Source organism: Rhincodon typus, chromosome 7 (genome assembly GCF_021869965.1).
Source record: "Rhincodon typus isolate 14 chromosome 7, sRhiTyp1.1, whole genome shotgun sequence".
Taxonomy (NCBI): domain Eukaryota; kingdom Metazoa; phylum Chordata; class Chondrichthyes; order Orectolobiformes; family Rhincodontidae; genus Rhincodon; species Rhincodon typus.
The window spans coordinates 41,988,689-41,994,342 of record NC_063338.1 but is presented as its reverse complement, the minus strand read 5'-3'; positions in this window follow the sequence as shown (position 1 = coordinate 41,994,342).

Genomic DNA, 5,654 nt, shown 5'->3' with positions numbered 1-5,654 from the left:
AGGCTGACAAATAGATACAAAGCAATATTACAGTTTTCAAGCAATTTGATCCACAAAGGAAATATAAACATGGTAATATCTGTAATGTTACTATATGTAACTAAAGAAATCAAATGTGAACTTGCAATCATTATATTGTACTCTGTGGGAATATTCAAAGTTTATTTCATTTATAATTTATTTGTATTTCATATTTTCCAAATAAAACCACTGAAAATTTTGAAATCAGTTTAATAATGAGATTTTGAATTTAAGATCTGGGCTATGGTTTCTTGAACATATTGTAATTTGTGGAAATTAGTTAAAAATATTTTGGCAAATTGAGTCTCAATTTGAAAATGATGTGCTTTGAGGCTGCAAAATGTGGGGAGAGGTAAGTATTGAAGCAGGAGATATTATGGAAATGATCAATTATTAATTGAGACAGGGAAAGAGTAAACAGATAAGGAAGAATGTAATTCCTAAAATGTATGCAGGATTCTTGCCTCAAACATTATTTTTGAATGCCTACAAGCAGAAAAAAAACATTGTTAGATCAAATTATGAAAAATAAAGCAAATGTATAGTGTGGTTGTGAATCCTAAATTTGCTAAACAAAGGAAGAAAGGTTTAATAACTGACAAAAGTACTTTGAAGAAGTTATTAAGCTAAAGATTAGTGAAGTAGTGGGATCTATATTCAAGGATCGTGATGAAAACAAGAAGAGAAAAAAAGAGGGTAAAAATTATATTTCTGAGTTCTTTTGTACAGTGATGCTTGCAGGCAAACTACAGAATGACTAATATAAAACCTATTCCAAAAGGGAAAAAAAAAGCTAATTCAGCATTTATTGGACAGTTTTTAACACAGGGTGGTAAGGATGATTTGGGTGTCTTTAGTTAAACATGAAATTACCAAATATCTAGATGAATAGAAAATAACTAGAAGGAGCCAACATGGTTTTCCAAAAGATTTCCTGAACATATTTTGATTACCTACAATGCTTGGAAAGGAATTTACCAGATTTTTTTCTGCTTTAATTAGCTTTGAATCTAATTTGCCACATATCTCAAAAGACCACATGGTACCTCCAAACTAAGCAGCCTTCTGTCCAGATGAATAAGGATGACAGCTATATGGGATATGTTGGATGGACCAGCTGGCTGTTTCTTGTCCAATTATTTCATAAGTTTGCATTGCTCATTATGACTGACATCAATTTCGATATGGTGGAGGAAATATATCCAGCACATCTGGTGATCACAGACTTGCAAAAATCCTTTGATAAGATATCAGGAAGGAAATTCTTGGAGAAGAGTATGGTGTTGAAACATTTATGGCTTGGAAGGAGGCAATTTGGCCCTTGATGGATAAGCTTGCTTTGCTTGGAGGAGGCAAGTGAATCCTATCTCAGTTCTGTAGGTCTAGTTCCTTTGAATGTTCATCTAATTTCCTTTTGAAGTCACTGATTGTTTCCAGTTGAACTTCTTGTGGGCAGTGAGTTGCAGGGCATTCCTACTCAGTGTCAAAAAGTTCCTCCTCCCATTACTCCAGCCTTTCTTGACCAACAATCTTTAATCTGTGTTTGCAGTTTTTGTTCTTTCAATAGCAACAGTCTTTTCTTACCTAACTTATTCAAACCTGTCATAATCTTGAACATTTCTATCAAATCTCCCCTTAATTTCCTTTCCCTCATCTACTTTTTTTCAACCTCATCTTGTAAGTAAAATTTCTCATTCCTGAAACCATTCTAATAAATTTCTTCAGTACCCTCTGAAGGATCCTCACATTCTTCTTAAAGCATGAGACCATGACTAGATGCAACACCCACTGTTGGGACTTAATCAGAGCTTTATAAAGATTCAGCACAACTTCACTTTGTTTGTACACAATTTATGATACCTGCAAATTTTCTGTATTTTTGATTGTGGACTGAAATTGGAAAAAAGACTGTTTAATAAATCAAGGATTATCAAAGGGATTAATAAAGTTACCATGATCGAGTGCTGTTTACACTGCTTTATGTTCAAGCAGTTGGGGGAAGTCTAGATCCAGACAAGCAGGAGCCAAGATGTTTGTACAAGTGGAGATTCAGCCAGCAACAGATAGCTGATTGCATTGGATAATGGTGACCTAAGCAAAGACCTTCTGCTTGCCAATAACAATGTGATTGCCTCTCAGGTAGCTGTATGGCTTATAGGTGCGAATGTTTGCATCAGAAGCCATCAGACCTCTGGTAAGGAAGTAGCTGTTCTTTCTCTGCATTAAAAAGCATCTCAAGCTTGAAGGAAGCCAATTTATTTCTCCTCATTTGTTGGTGAAAGCTTTAAAAATCAACAAGTCAGAGGCTTTTTAAGTGTGTACCAGTTGCCTTGTGCCTCCTGCAAGCAAGTAAAAGTACTTGAAGAGGGAAGGTCCAGGTGCAACAAGCCCTGACAATCTTAATTATCCAGTTGTAGCTGATTTGTCAGCTGCTGATCTGAATTGTTGCTTATAGTTGATAAAATTGCTTGGTGGTGGGAACACGTTGGGGAACGAGCCCTTGCTATTTTCCTGCCATCTCTGCTATTATCTTCCCCATCACCTCTCCACCCTTATCCCCATCTCTATGGGGCCGGCATGACTTTGCCTAATGTTTCAGGTTTGTGATACTTTGTAAAACCTGAAACATTACCTATATTTATCTTTCCATTGAAGCTGCTAGATTTGTTAGGCATTTCCAGTATTTTCTCCCGTTATTTCAGATTGCCAGCACAGCAATATTTTGCTTTTGTATCAAATTATCGTATTAGTTAATTAAGAAGAATGGCAGTGAAAATAGGCTAATTTAATTCAAGAACTGACTTTGTCACAAAGCAGAACACACGTTTATAAGTATAGCTTTTATTTGTGCCACTTTACAAATCCAAAAGTTGGCTAAATTCTATGCATTTGACATTATATTTTCTTGCAATTTTTCCTCTTCATTAAGAGGCAGATCTAGTCGAAACAATGCGCAATTGGGCTTGAGTAAAAGGCAAATGTTGAACTTAAAAAATTTACCAATAAAAGTGCCTACATCAATACAAAATGGGATCAACAACAACTGTATTAAATACATAAATAAACTTGTGTTAAATGTGTATTTTGAATTCCCTAAATTTGCAATATTTATGCAGCAATATCACACTACGTGTTATATGGCAAACACCACAGAAGGTATTACATCTTACGGCAAAAAAAAAACAATATGGCTTTCTAATTTCAACTGTGTGTTTCAGGCAAAAGAGCAATTGGTGATGAAGTGCACTTACCACATTTTTTGCTTCAAAGTAAAATTACAATGAACACCAAAATGTTGTAAAACGCTTCAAACACGTGAAAAATTAAAAGGGAACTGCTTCTCCACATATACTGGCACAATTCACTTACTGTCAGTTCTCATGTGCCCTTTTAGAAATGTATTAATCGTCACTGTCAAAAATATATCTTTGGTGGGCTTTTGGATTGTTTTTCCATAATAATAGAACTGATAGAATGCTATTGGCTAGTCCTGCAGTTTAGGCTTATGTCCAATTTCACTCAGATATCAATTTTTCAAATGTTGCAGCGTGAAGAATGAGAATTTACTTTTAATAGAAAGAAAATTGAATTGCTGAAAAGTGATCACTATACAGTGACAGAGCTTTCAAATTAAATGCAACAAAAGTCAGTCACCTTCTAACAGTGATTTTGGCCATTGACTTTATTTTTGGGCTGCTGTTCTGTTATATATACATTTTTGAGTTGTTGATGTTTTTGAAGGTAGTTTCTGATTTTGGATGCTGCTAGGTTATCTGCTTGAACTGTCATATTTCAGCCCAATGTACACCACTCAAGATGTCCATCTTCATTTCAAATCTTAGCACACAATGGCTGTTCACAAAAGTTACATACTTCCAGCTCCATAACATAACACAAAAAAATGTCACAGAAGAAAACAGGAAGGGATGATATTGTATCAATAACAGCCACCAAGGAAAGGGAATATGGATTAGCATATGTTGCCAGAAAACAATCATAATTAAAGTGCATCTATAAGGCCAAAAATACAAAGTAGAATTAGCCCATTCGGCCCCTCGAGTCTGCTCTGCCATTTGATCTTGGCTGATATTTCTCAACCCTATTCTCCTGCCTTCTCCCCGTAACTCTTGATCCCCTTACTAATTAAGAACCTATCTATCGCTTGATCTAAAGATACTCAATGACTTGGCCTCCACAGCCTCCTGTGGCAATAAGTTCCACACATTCACCCCTCTCTGGCTGATGAAATTCCTTCTCATCTCAGTTCTAAAGGGTTGCCGTTTCACTCTGAGCCTGTACAGTCTGGTCTTAGTCTCTCCTACTGGGGGAAACATCTTCTCCACATCCACTGTCTCCAGGCCTCTCAGTATTCTGTAAGTTTCAATGGGACCCCCTCTCATCCTTCTAAACTCCATCAAGTACTGATCCAGAATCCTCAAATTTTGCTCATATAACAAGGTCTTCGCCCCAGGATCATTCTTGCAAACCTCCTTCAGAGCTTCTCTTAAGCCAGTACATCCTTCCTTAGATATGGGATTCAAAACTGTTCATAAAATTCCTAATGCAGTCTGATCAGGGCCTTATACAGCACCAGCAGTACGTCTCTGCTGTTGTATTCTAGCCCTCTCAAAATGAATACTAACATTGCTTTTGCCTTCCTAACTGCTAACTGAATCTACATGTTAATTTTAAGAGAATCCTGAACTAGGACTCCCAAGTCTCTTTGTGCTTCAAACTTCCAAAACTTTTCCCCATTTAGAAAATAGTCTATGTCTCTATTCTTCTTACCAAAGTGCATAACCTCACACTTTTCCACATTGTATTTCATCTGCCACTCTTTACCCACCCTCCTAGCCTATGCTTCTGCTGCCTCCCTGCTTCCTCGACACTACCTATCTTTATATCATATACAAATTTAGCAACAATGCCCTCAGTCCCTTCGTTCAGACTGTTAATGTAAAACGTGAACAGTTGTAGCCCCAACACTGAAACCTGCAGGACTAGACTCATCACCGTCTCCATCCTGAAAAGGACTCTTTTATCGGCACTCTGCCTTCTGCCAATTAGCTAATTCTCTATCCATGCCAGTAACTTGCCCCTAACACCATGGGTTTTTACTTTATTCAGCAGTTTTCTGTGTGGGTCTTGTCAAAGGCCTTCAGAAAATCAAAACAGATCACACTCACTGGCTTTCCACTGTCTAACTTGTTCACTACCTCCTCAAAGAATTCTAACAGATTTGTCAGGCATTACCTCCCCTTGACAAAGCCATGCTGACTCAGTCCTGTTCTGCATATCCAAATACTCTGCAATCTCATCCTTAATAATGGACTCTAAAGTCTCACCAATGACGGAGGTCAGCCTAACTGGCCTATAATTTTCCATCTTCTGCTTCCCTCTCTTCTTAAACAGGGTGTTACATCAGCCATTTTCCAATCCACTGGGATCATCCCTGATGCCAGTAATTCCTGAAAGATCACCACCAATGTCTGTACAATCTCATCAGGTATTTCCTTCAGAACTCTGGGGTATAGTCCATCTGGTCCAGGTGATGTAGCTAGCTTCAGACATTTCAGCTTTTCCAGCACCTTCTCCTTAGTGATGGCCACTATATTCTCCTCTGCCCCTGATTG